Below are 12,314 nucleotides of genomic sequence, written 5' to 3'. Positions count from 1 at the left end.
TAATTCTCTTCTGCGTCGTGCCGATGGCCTTGCCGCAGTGATAATACCGGTTCCCGTCAGATCACCGAAATTAAGCGCTGTCGGGCTAGGCTAGCACTTGGATGGGTGACCATCCTCTTTGCCGAGCACTGTTGGCAAGCGGGATGTACTCAACCCTTGTGAGGCAATCTGAGGAGCTACTTGATTGAGAAGCAGTGGCTCCTGTCTCGTAAAGCGATGTACGACGGGGAGAGTCGTGTGCTTATCACATGCCCCTCCGTATACGCATCCAGTAACGCCGTTGGGCTGATGATGACACGGCGGTCGGTCGGTGCCGTTGGGCCCTCCAAGGCCTGTTCGGACGGAGTTTTAGCTTTTATTCTGCGTCGTACAAATTCATGTATCACTGATGATCGGACGGAGGGAGGAAGGGGGGAGTGCGGGACAGAGTGACTAGCCAAACAATAGTTTACAGAATTGAAATGTAACAAAGGTCGTGTACAAATCATGCGCTTAGGAACACTTAACTAATTTAATTATGTTATTAACAATATATCTCAGGTATAGATATCGTGTGAATTTATGCAAATAGCTTATCATATTTATATTAATTTTAGTCCATTTTATCCAAAACATTTGTTAAATTTTTAACTGTAGCAAAAACGGTAGACAAAGTACTAGGTTGAAAGAAAATGCAGGATATAAAACCGTAGATGATAGTCAGTATACTAAACTTGATTCTGAGTGGAATAAGTATGCTAAAATGCAGTATGGCAACACTTAGGCTGTAAGAACTCAATGATCACACAAAAACGCACGGATTTAGAAACAATGGACGAATAATTCATGTGCAGCCACACACACACACACACACACACACACAGACAGAGAGAGAGAGAGAGAGAGAGAGAGAGATAGATAGATAGAGAGAGAGAGGTCACAGGTTCGAATCCTGCCTTGGGCATAGATGTGTATGATGTCCTTAGGTTAGGTTTAAGTAGTTCTAAGTTCTAGGGGACTGATGACCTCAGCAGTTAAGTCCCATAGTGCTCAGAGCCATTTGAACCAGAGAGAGAGACAAGCGGGAACGGATATATCCGTAACTGCAGAGAACGGCTAGACGTGACGTATATGTCGTAGTCTGTTGTGGTCACAGTCCATTTCACCGTGAAGGATACCTGGAATATTAGCCAAAAGATCAGTAGTTTTATTATAACGTGGTCATAAACTCTGGAGAATTTTGTTGAGAAAGATGCGTTATTCAGAAAGACCCTCAAATATACTAACAAAAAATTCCAGAAACTTCTACAAAAGTAAATTCATTAATACGAGAAAAGAGAATGTAATAAATTAAATTGCATTTTCTTAACAACGACCAGCGAGGCAACAATTCCACAACAACGAGTTCCTGAAACTCGCCGGTAATGCGTTTAAAATGGAATTCGGGAAATATATTGTATCCCCTGCAGAGCTGTAGCATTAGAGGTAACGTGCGTGGTGTTGAGTATGCTGCAAAATGGTAGCCACGTGTAGCAGAATTTCATGCTCTGGGAACAAAAACGGAAGCTTACATAACCAAAAACATGTTTACAGCCGTTTTGTGTCGGACTAAGTTCACAAACCCGTCATTTTAGTAGTTGCAACGTGGTGTACAGCTACTCGCGAAAAGCACACTAGGCCAGTGGCAGCAGAGGTACTTGTACACCCGCTCCACAGCAGATCACTAATTCACACTACAGAAGAAATAGGGAAATGAAGGAAGGATTGAACGAACGATGAAAGGAAGAAGCGTTATAATTGAACTGATGAATTATCCTCGGGACACATCCGAGTAACGTGCTCGTTTCGGAGCGACGTTTTGACAAGTGTCATACTTGTCACCTTCTGGCTCCAGATGATCAACATTTTACTCGACTGAATTCATAAAGGCCGGACGTTGTGGCCGAACGGTACTAAGCGCTTCAGTCCGGAACCGCGCTGCTACTACGGTCGCAGGTTCGAATCCTGCCTTGGGCATGGATGTGTGTGATGTCCTTAGGTTAGTTAGGTTTAAGTAGTTCTAAGTTCTAGGGGACTGATGACCTAAGATATTAGGTCCCATAGTACTCTGAGCCATTTTTGAATTCATTAGGATTGTTCACCAGTGTAATTCACTGAGAAATTTTAAAATTTTGTACGTGGCTGGAGCAGCAACCGTAGGATGTAACCTTGTAGAGACAGTAAATAGCCAATCCTTTGCAAAATGGAATGTTTATTAAAACATCTTTACCATGGTCCAGCGTTTATAAAAACATCTTCTTCAGAAGAAAATACTGACAAGGACGTACTGTGAGTATATTTTAACATAACTCTGTCATAACTTTTAATCCAGTTGCCAATATTTCCTTCTGAAGAAGATGTTCTTTAAAAATTTTGGAACCATGGTAAAGGGGTTTTCGTTAGTCTTTCTTTTCGCAACTCCTTGGCTGTTTATTTTTTTCTACAAGATCACTGAGAAATTTTTATTAACTTTATAGTTGAACGTTTGGTCTATATAAACGTTTATTAGAGGCAGTGCAATAGTTAAATTAGAGCCGGGAGTAAATAAAGATTTTTTTTTCTCTTTTCGGATCATCAGTCTTCAGGCTGATTTGATTCAGTCGGCACGAAGTCCAATCCTGCGCCAACCTCTTCATCTCCCAACAATACTTGCATCCAATGTTGTCTATTATTTGTTGAATGTGTTACTGTTCTTAGCTTATGCTGCTCCATCTAGTTGCGTGAAACGTAATACGTGCGGTGTCATCCTGTTAGTCGTTCTTGACTATTTTTTATTAAGGTTTCCTTCCATTGCTAAGTTAATGAAGATCCTCTTCATTTCTTATCAGTCTACCTTCTGTAGTACGCACCACACGTCACCCATCGATTCCGTGCTCCCCTAGTCTGCCCTACGTCCCTCATTTACTCCCATGCATCGCTGTTCTACAGATGTACATCATCAGATATTTATTCTTCAGCCCAAGGTTGATTACTGATACTGAAAGCCTTTTTGTGGCCAAGAATGTTCTAGTTCTCTGCACTAGTCTGCACCTTGCTTAGGCCGCCAGTTGATTTTTTGCCGGAAAGGTAGTATAATTCCTTAATTTCACATACTTCGTGGTCACTAATTATTATACTTAGTACATCGCTTGACCCATTTTTGCTACTTCAAAACTGTTTCAACAGCGAACTTCATCATTTGTATCCTTAGGTCTTCATTTTAATTTTTATCTGTGTCATTGCTGCTTCGATGCAGAGTGTGGACGCTGGTTGAGTATATGTGTATCCATGTCTTAAACCCTTTTTAATTAAAGCACTTCGTTCGCATGTTACCGGTCCCTACCTACAGATCACCTATTTTTCTGAGTATTTCAAACGTCCTTCACAATTTTACAATTTCGAACGCTCTTTCTAAGTCGATATATCCTATGAATTAGCTTTGCTTCCGTCATAAAGCATAAGGAACTCCGTCTCTGCAAGGATATTAGGATTTCATTTCTCGTCGATAACTTTTCATTTGGGTCGGGAAACAAGGTAGGCAGATATCGAAAGAGGAGAAGGAAGTCAGGCAGATTTCTTTCAAGGAAACCGTACTCGTGTTTCTCTTTTGCGGTTTAATTAAAGTATGAGACATCTCAATTTTTGCCTGTGACTGGTCTACGAATGTCGCTTCTATTGAATAAGAGTACAGAAGGCAGGTTATAGTTCAACATAGCGTAGACCACGATGTCATTTGGACAATAAACTTAAATGGAAGTTAAAGGACGTAATTCGTCGTAGCCAGTTCGGAGGAACCGTTCTCGCGATCCCTTTTAATCTAGTGGAGAAAAATCTAAATAAGGATTGCCGGAAAAGGATTCTATTTCCCGCTCTCTACAAATTCAAGTCTGCTTCCTGAACCACATCATAGCCTCGAACTCAGTACCGTGTTTCAAAATAAACCACATTGGCATCTCTGGACTGCAAATGTTGTTCTGAATGGGGTCTAGTTTCTCAAATACGCACTCGTTCCAATGGATACATATACTGACATAATATGTACAGTCCATGTAGGTGTTCAATATTAGCGATTTACAAGGACCGAACTGTTGAAGTAAGTATACATTAAGTTAAGTTGTGCTGCTAATTTTTCACTAAGTGAATTTCGCATTAGACCTGTTAGTAGGAAACGTGTTCTTGCACATACACTGAACCAGCTGATACAGCTCTCGCTTCGCTTTTTATACTACCAAATGTGAGAGGAAAGCTTATGTCTTAAACAGCAATTCCTTTTAGGGGATTTTTCTCCTTAGTCAGCCTATAATGAACTATTTCTACGACTTTTTTTGAAAAAGTAATGGAACAACCAACGTCAATATTTTAAGCATTATTTATTGATTCTTAGACAGCATTTTCGAATAACTTCAAGTAATTCAGTCATCATTAAGCGCCTCGTTTGTCCAAAATGAGGTGTACCTATGTCTCAATTCCTGCAGTCTGAAAATCTTAATTGAAATGAAACAAATTCAGTCTGTAGAATATTGCGCATGAAGTAATAGCCTTTATCTTTAATCTGAGAAAATAATAAAATGGTAGGCGTTTGAAACATAGATGTAGTTTTGCTGTGCGGTTATGGACACACCTTTTGGAAAAATGGTTAAAATGCCTCTGAGCACTATGGGACAACTTCTGAGGTAATCAGTCCCCTAGAATTTAGAACTACTTAAACCTAACCAACCTAAGGACATCACACACATCTATGTCTGAGGCAGGATTCGAACCTGCGACCATAGCGATCGCGCGGTTCCAGACTGTAGCGCCTAGAACCGCTCGGCCACTCCGGCCGGCACTTTTTGGGAAACTAACGAAAATATTAAAATAGAAAATAGCCTGTTACCCTTTGTGGATATGCCCGAGGAGTAATTCAGCTAAATTTTAGAAAGATATTTTTATTAGTTTTCCCTCAATCCATTCGGTCAACTTGAAATACACGATACCACGTAGTGGACAGTTTTATGTCGAACAGACTGGGAGTGCTATTGAACAGCAGTGTGTAGAACACGAGGGATATTTTCACCTTCGGTACCACGAGAAATCAGCGATAGAAGAGCATACTCTAGAAAACAGACATCGTATTTCAGTGGATGAGACATGTGTTATGACGCTGACTAATAATTTCCGGGGTAGTGTCATAAAGTAGCGATCCAGATAAAAATTTGTGGCAACACCCTCAATAAAAACAGCAGCCTGCAGATAAGTACTGCCAGGAAACCGGCAACCGGAACGTTGACGGGGGTGCAGCGAGCGCACAACGAAAAAAGTATCATATATGGCGCTAGGGTGAGCATCAATGACGTCACAGAGTTAGCGCAGCTGTACACTGACGACAGCAGCAACAAGACGACAATTACCACTACACAGTGGCCAAAGAGTGCTCGGCCGATCTTAAACCACTTGACGTGGCTGGAAGCTCTTTTATCATAAAATAGTTGAAGTAATGACATAGTAAAGAGGTCTCAAGTCTGCCGAAACAAGCTAGGCATCGTTAAGTCAATATGTGACATATGCACAGAATCATTTGTACTGTTTTTATTGAAGTATCAAAGAGGTTATTTATACGTATTGCAGAAAAATAATCGCATAAAAGCGTCGTTTCCCAATTATATGAAGACATTGTAACGCAGTAAAGCATCCTCAGTAATGGAACTAGTATACAGGGTGAGTCACCTAACATTGCCGCAGGATATATTTCGTAAACCACATCAAATACTGACGAATCGATTCCACAGACCGAACGTGACGAGAGGGGCTAGTGTAATTGGTTAATACAAACCATAAAAAAATGCACGGAAATATGTTTTTTAACACAAACCTAGGTTTTTTAAAATGGAACCCCGTTAGTTCTGTTAGCACATCTGAACATATAAACAAATACGTAATCAGTGCCGTTTGTTGCATTGTAAAATGTTAATTACATCCGGAGATATTGTAACCTAAAGTTGACGCTTGAGTACCACTCCTCCGCTGTTCGATCGTGTGTATCGGAGAGCACCGAATTACGTAGGGATCCAAAGAGAACGGTGATGGACCTTAGGTACAGAAGAGACTGGAACAGCTCATTACGTCCACATGCTAACACCTTTTTATTGGTCTTTTTCACTGACGCACATGTACATTACCATGAGGGGTGAGGTAAACGTACACACGTGGTTTCCGTTTTCAATTATGGAGTGCAATAGAGTGTGTCCCGACATGCCAGGCCAATAGATGTTCAATGTGGTGGCCATCATTTGCTGCACACAATTGTAATCTCTGGCGTAATGAATGTCGTACACGCCGCAGTACATTTGGTGTAATGTCGTCGCAGGCTGCCACAATACGTTGTTTCATATCCTCTGGGGTTGTAGGCACATCGCGGTAACATTCTCCTTTAACGTACCCCACAGAAAGAAGTCCAGAGGTGTAAAATCAGGAGAACGGACTGGCCAATTTATGTGTCCTCCATGTCCTATGATACGCCCGTCGAACATCCTGTCAAGGGTCAGCCTAGTGGTAATTGCGGAATGTGCAGGTGCACCATCATGCTGATACCACATACGTCGACGCGTTTTCAGTGGGACACACTCTATTCCACCTCGTAATTGAAAACGGAAACCACGTGTGTACGTTTACCTCACCCCTCATGGTAATGTACATGTGCGTCAGTGAAAAAGACCAATAAAAAGGTGTTAGCATGTGGACGTAATGTGCTGTTCCAGTCTCTTCTGTACCTAAGGTCCATCACCGTTCCCTTTGGATCCCTACGTAATTCGGTGCTCTCCGATACACACGATCGAACAGCGGAGGAGTGGTACTCAAGCGTCAAGTTTAGGTTACAATATCTCCGGATGTAATTAACATTTTACAATGCAACAAACGGCATTCCATTTAAAAAAACGTAGGTTTGTGTTAAAAAACATACTACCGTGCATTTTTTTAATGGTTTGTATTAACCAGTTACACTAGCCCCTCTCGTCACGTTCGGTCTGTGGAATCGATTCGTCAGTATTTGATGTGGTTTACGAAATATATCCAGCGGTAACGTTAGGTGACTCACCCTGTATATGTGAGCAAGTAACGAGAGCCAGTAAAGAACGTGAAGTTCGTCTTTCACAGAACGCTACTGTGAATGAAACAAACAACGGTGCTTTAGAGCTGTGCCTTGAGTGTTGAGACAAGTGCGTGATTAACAGTTGGCTGTTGTACACAATCCACCGTCAGTGCACACATGTCGAGCTATGTCACAGCAACAGTGCCACGATGCCAAAGCGGATTCAAACAATACTGACATACAAGCAAATTTCCATACACAACGATTACGATGTCGGGTGTAAAGACCATGACACTGATAACCGACAAACGCAACATCGGGCATCGATGACCCTAAATTTTCCCGCCAATAGAACATATCAACTAAATTATTATTTTTTTCCTTTTGTAAGGTAATTACTAACATATCTGTCATTCTGTCATTATGAAATGACTTAAACAATAAACTAGCAAATTAGGAATTCACATTTAACTGTTCTAAAGCGGAAGTTCTTTTGCAGTACAACTATGAAAACATATCGTTATTACTTGGTCATTATGTTTTCATCCCTCTTCATCTTAACCGGTCTAATACAGGTACCCGTATGACAAACTGCCTGTTTACTCATCTGATATAAATCGTTCAAACAATAATTGTTTGATTTAACTATTGAACCTTAATTATAAAATAACGTTTGGTTATTTTCTGTTACCGTTTAAAGTTCAGCATTCACTTTCATTAAAGAAACTTTTTCATCTTTGGTGTGACCGAGCAAGGTCGCGCAGTGTAGCATATTGGACTCGCATTCGGCAGGACGACGGTTAAATCACGCCTGCGGCCATCCTGATTTAGGTTTACCGTGATTTCCCTAAATTGCTCCTGGAAAATGCCGGAATGGTTCCTTTGAAAGGGCACGGCCGACTTCCTTCCCCGTCCTTAACTCATCCGATGACACCGATGACCTCACTGCCTCACTGTCTGGTCTCCACCCCAAACAATCCAACCCAATTCTCATCGTTGGTGCGTGTAATTTCTCACAAGAACGGAAAAGGAATTCCTCTTAATGAATGTAAGTGACCAGCTCAAAATATCTGTAAGCTTGTTCAAAATAGTAAACCTTAGTACTACCGGTATATGTAAATATCAGTATCTACTGGTAGCACAGGGATCTTATGATCTCGATTCTTATGGTTTGTAAACGTTGGAAGCCATTTAGGGAGAACTACTTGCAAAAGGTGTGGTTCAAATGGCTCTGAGCAATATGGGACTTAACATCTGAGGTCATCAGTCCCCTAGAACTTACAACTACTTAAACATAACTAACCTAAGGACATCACACACATCCATGCCCGAGGCAGGATTCGAGCCTGCGACCGTAGCAGTCCCGCGGTTCCAGACTGCAGCGCCTAGAACCACACGGCCACCGAGGCCGGCTGCATGAGCTGACCTGTCGACTATGTCCAGTAGATGTTTGATAGGATTCATATCGGGCGAGCCGGCCAGAATATTCTTCAAAGCAATCACGAATAAGTGCGGTCTGGTTGGAAAGGTCAAATACATGAATGGCTACAAATGATCTTCAAGGAGCTGAACGTAACTACACTACGCACCATTAAATTTGTTACACCATGAAGATGAAGCTCTAAAGACGCGAAGTTCAACCGACATCAAGAAGATGCTGCAATATGCAAATAATTAGCTTTTCAGAGCATTCACACAAGGTTGGCGCCGGTGGCGACACCTACAACGTGCTGACACGAGGAAAGTTTCTAACCGATTTCTCATACTCAAACAGCAGTTGACCGGCGTTGCCTGGTGAACCGTTGTTGTGATGCCTCGTGTAAGGGGGAGAAATGCGTACCATCACGTTTCCGACTTCGATAAATGTCGGATTGTAGCCTATCGCGATTGCGGTTTATCGTATCGCGACATTGCTACTCGCGTTGGTCGAGATCCCAAGACTGTTAGTAGAATATGTGATCGGTGGGTTTAGGAGGGTAATACGAAACGCCGTGCTGGATCCCAGCGGCCTCGCATCACTAGCAGTCGAGATGACAGGGATCTTATCCGCATGGCTGTAATGGATCGTACAGTTACTCGATCCCTGAGTCAACTGATGGGGATGTTCGCAAGAAAACAACCATCTGCACGAATAGTTCGATGACGTTTGCAGCAGCATGGACTATCAGCTCGGAGACCATGGCTGCGGTTACTCTTGACGCTGTGTAACAGACAAGAGCGCCTGCGATGGTGTACTCAACGACAAACCTGGGTGCACGAATGGCGAAGCTTCATTTTTTCCGATAAATCCAGGTTCTGTTTACAGCATCATTATGGTCGCATCCGTGTTCGGCGACATTGCGGTGAACGCACATTGGAAGCGTTTATTCGTCATTGCCATAGTGGCGTATCACCCGGCGTGATGTATGGGGTGCCATTGGTTACACGTCTCGGTCACCTCTTGTTCGCACTGACGGCTCTTTGAACAGCGGACGTTACATTTCAGATGTGTTACGACCCGTGGCTCTACCGTTCATTCGATCCCTGCGAAACCCTACATTTCAGCAGGATAATGCACGACTGCATGTTTCGAGTCCTGTGCAGGCCTTTCTGGATACAGAAAATGTTGGACTGCTGCCCTGGCTAGCACATTCTCCAGATCTGTCACCAACTGAAAATGTCTGTTCAGTGGTGGCCGAGCAACTGGCTCGTCACAATACGCCAGTCACTACTCTTGATGAACTGTGGTATCGTGTTGAAGGTGGATGGGGAGCTGTACATGTAGATACCATCCAAGCTCCGTTTGACTCAATGCCCATGAGTATCAAGGCCGTTATTACGGCCAGAGGTTGTTGTTCTGAGTACTGATTTCTCAGTATCTATGGACCCAAATTATGTGAAAATGCAATCACGTATCAGCTCTAGTTTAATATATTTGTCCAACGAATACACGTTTATCATCTGCATTTATTCTTGGTGTAGCAATTTTAATGGCCAGTAGTATATTTTAAGTTGTCGTTTCAGTTGGACCACAAGACGCAGTCCCTTCCATGTCAACACAGCCCATACCATTATGGACCCACCACCAAGTTTATTGGTTCGTTGTTGACAACTTGAGTCCATGACATCATGGGGTCTGCGCCAGACTCAAACCCTTACCGCCTTAAATGGGGACTCATGTGACCAGGCCACGGTTATCCAGTCGTGGAGGATCCAGCCGATATGGTGACGAGAGTTCAGGGGAGGCGTTGCAGGTGATGTCATGCTGTTAGCAGAGGCACGTGCTTCGGTTGTATGATGTCCGCCGCACTATCCTAACGGATACGTTCTTCGTACGTCTCACATTGATTTCCGCGGCTATTTCACGCAGTGTTGCTTCTCTGTTAGACTGACAAGAATCAGCGAATGCCGCTACTCCCGGTCGTTACGTGAAGGCGCCTGTCACTGCTTCGTCCGTCGATAAAATTGGTATTCTCGACACTCACTTGACGCTGTAGATCTCAGAATACTGAGTTCCCTAACGACTTCCGAAATGGAATGTCCAATGCTTCTCGCTCCAACTACCTTTCCACGTTTAAAGTTTAATACCCGTCGTGCAGCTATAACCACGTCGGAAGCCCTGACATTTGGATCAAGTGACTACAAATGACAGCTCTGCCAATGCACTGCCATTTTACTCACAGTGTACGCGATAATTCCGCCACCTGTATATGTGCGTACGGCTATCTTATAACTTTTGTTACCTTAGTGTATACATCATAACAGTACTGAATTTGTTTACTTTTCCTGTCGTTGTTGAAGGAGACTGCTGTGGGACACTCACAGTGGAAACCGTTTCCTCCTTGTTTCCCTCATCTCTCTTACCCTACTTCTAACCCTTCTCTCCTTCAACAGACTACATACTATTACTTTCTATCCCCATAGAAGTTTTAGTATTGTTCCACTTATCCTTGAGCACTCTATAGTGGAAACGATTTTCCATATGTAGTAGGAAGAATTGAGGAAAACCAAAGGCTTCAAACTTATTGGAGCCAAATACCTCATGTTAAGTGAGAATGTGTCAGGATTGTATAAATGCATGCTGTCTGTTCTTTCAGGCATGTTCGAAAGAACAGACACTACACATTCATATAACTGACTCCCCTCGATGGCTATGACTTCACAACTATCAGTGCAGATGCACATTTACGTTCGACCTCGAGATAGGAGGACATGGTCGAGGACTGTGGATAAGTAGTAGCGCTAGTTGGGAACGTGAGAGACCCACCAGGGTAGCCGCTTCCTGGACTCGGGTAGGTGCGCCGGCCCCAGATCGAATCCGCCTGGCGGATTAACGACGAGGGCCGGTGTGCCGGCCGGCCTGGACGTGGTTTTTAGGCGGTGTTCCACATCCCACTAGGTGAATACCGGGCTGGTCCCCACGTCCCGCCTCAGTTAGACGCGTCGCGGACATTTGAAACACGTCCGCACTATTTCACGATTTGGAGTAGACGCAGACAATTGGGGCACAGTGATTCGTTCCTGAGAGGTACGGGGTGGCGGCAGGAAGGGCATCCGGCCATCACTCAAACTAACATTGCCAAATCCGTTGTAACCACACCGACCCTGCGATCACTGCGGGACTATGGCGTAAGCGAAAGAAAGAAAGAACTAGGTGGGAACGTGAGTCAGCCCTGGAGTGTGCCGGCATTTTCCGCGCAAGTATCATTAGCACTGTGTCTTCGTGGCCCGCTGGTTTCCAGCTTCGCAAGCCGGCAGAGAAGGTTCCGCCCGTTCCCGCCTCTATCGTTGAGCTGCGAGAGCATCTTTGTTTGTCCTGAGCGTCGTGTGAGTCGTTGTGAGCGTCCCATCGTTGTTTATCGCAGCGTCTCTTGTTTATGATTCCATTTTGAAGATTCCATGGCTCCAAAGTAACATTCCAAGCACAGACACCGACAGTTTTAGTTTTGACAAGTCCATGCATCATTTGCACCGCAGTTCGTTAGAAATTCATGATTACCTCGTGGATACGATCAAGGTCCTTTCAGAATACGCAGTTGGCCGAGCGGTTCTAGGCGCTTCAGTTTGGAACCGCGTGACCGCTACGGTCGCGGGTCCGAATCCTGCCTCGGGCATGGATGTGTGTGATGTCCTTAGGTTAGTTAGGTTTAAGCAGTTCTACGTTGTAGGGGACTGATGACGTCAGAAGTTAAGTCTCATAGTGCTCAGAGCCATTTGAACCTTCAGAATAGGTTCACACGGCTCACTTCGATTTGTAGAGGTGAAGGTG

At 43.6% G+C, this 12,314-nt stretch overlaps 1 protein-coding gene and 1 pseudogene across 1 annotated transcript in view; both read left to right on the top strand.

Moving 5' to 3' along the window:
* The window catches only part of LOC126474396 (alpha-2 adrenergic receptor-like), a 283,881-nt gene that overhangs the window by 16,937 nt on the left and 254,630 nt on the right, over positions 1-12,314 (top strand). The window lies entirely within an intron of this gene.
* LOC126475745 (5S ribosomal RNA) lies at positions 20-137 on the top strand (annotated as a pseudogene).

The sequence above is a fragment of the Schistocerca serialis genome, chromosome 4 (assembly GCF_023864345.2).
Source record: "Schistocerca serialis cubense isolate TAMUIC-IGC-003099 chromosome 4, iqSchSeri2.2, whole genome shotgun sequence".
Classification (NCBI taxonomy): Eukaryota; Metazoa; Arthropoda; class Insecta; order Orthoptera; family Acrididae; genus Schistocerca; species Schistocerca serialis.
This window is presented reverse-complemented; position numbering and strand designations above follow the sequence as displayed.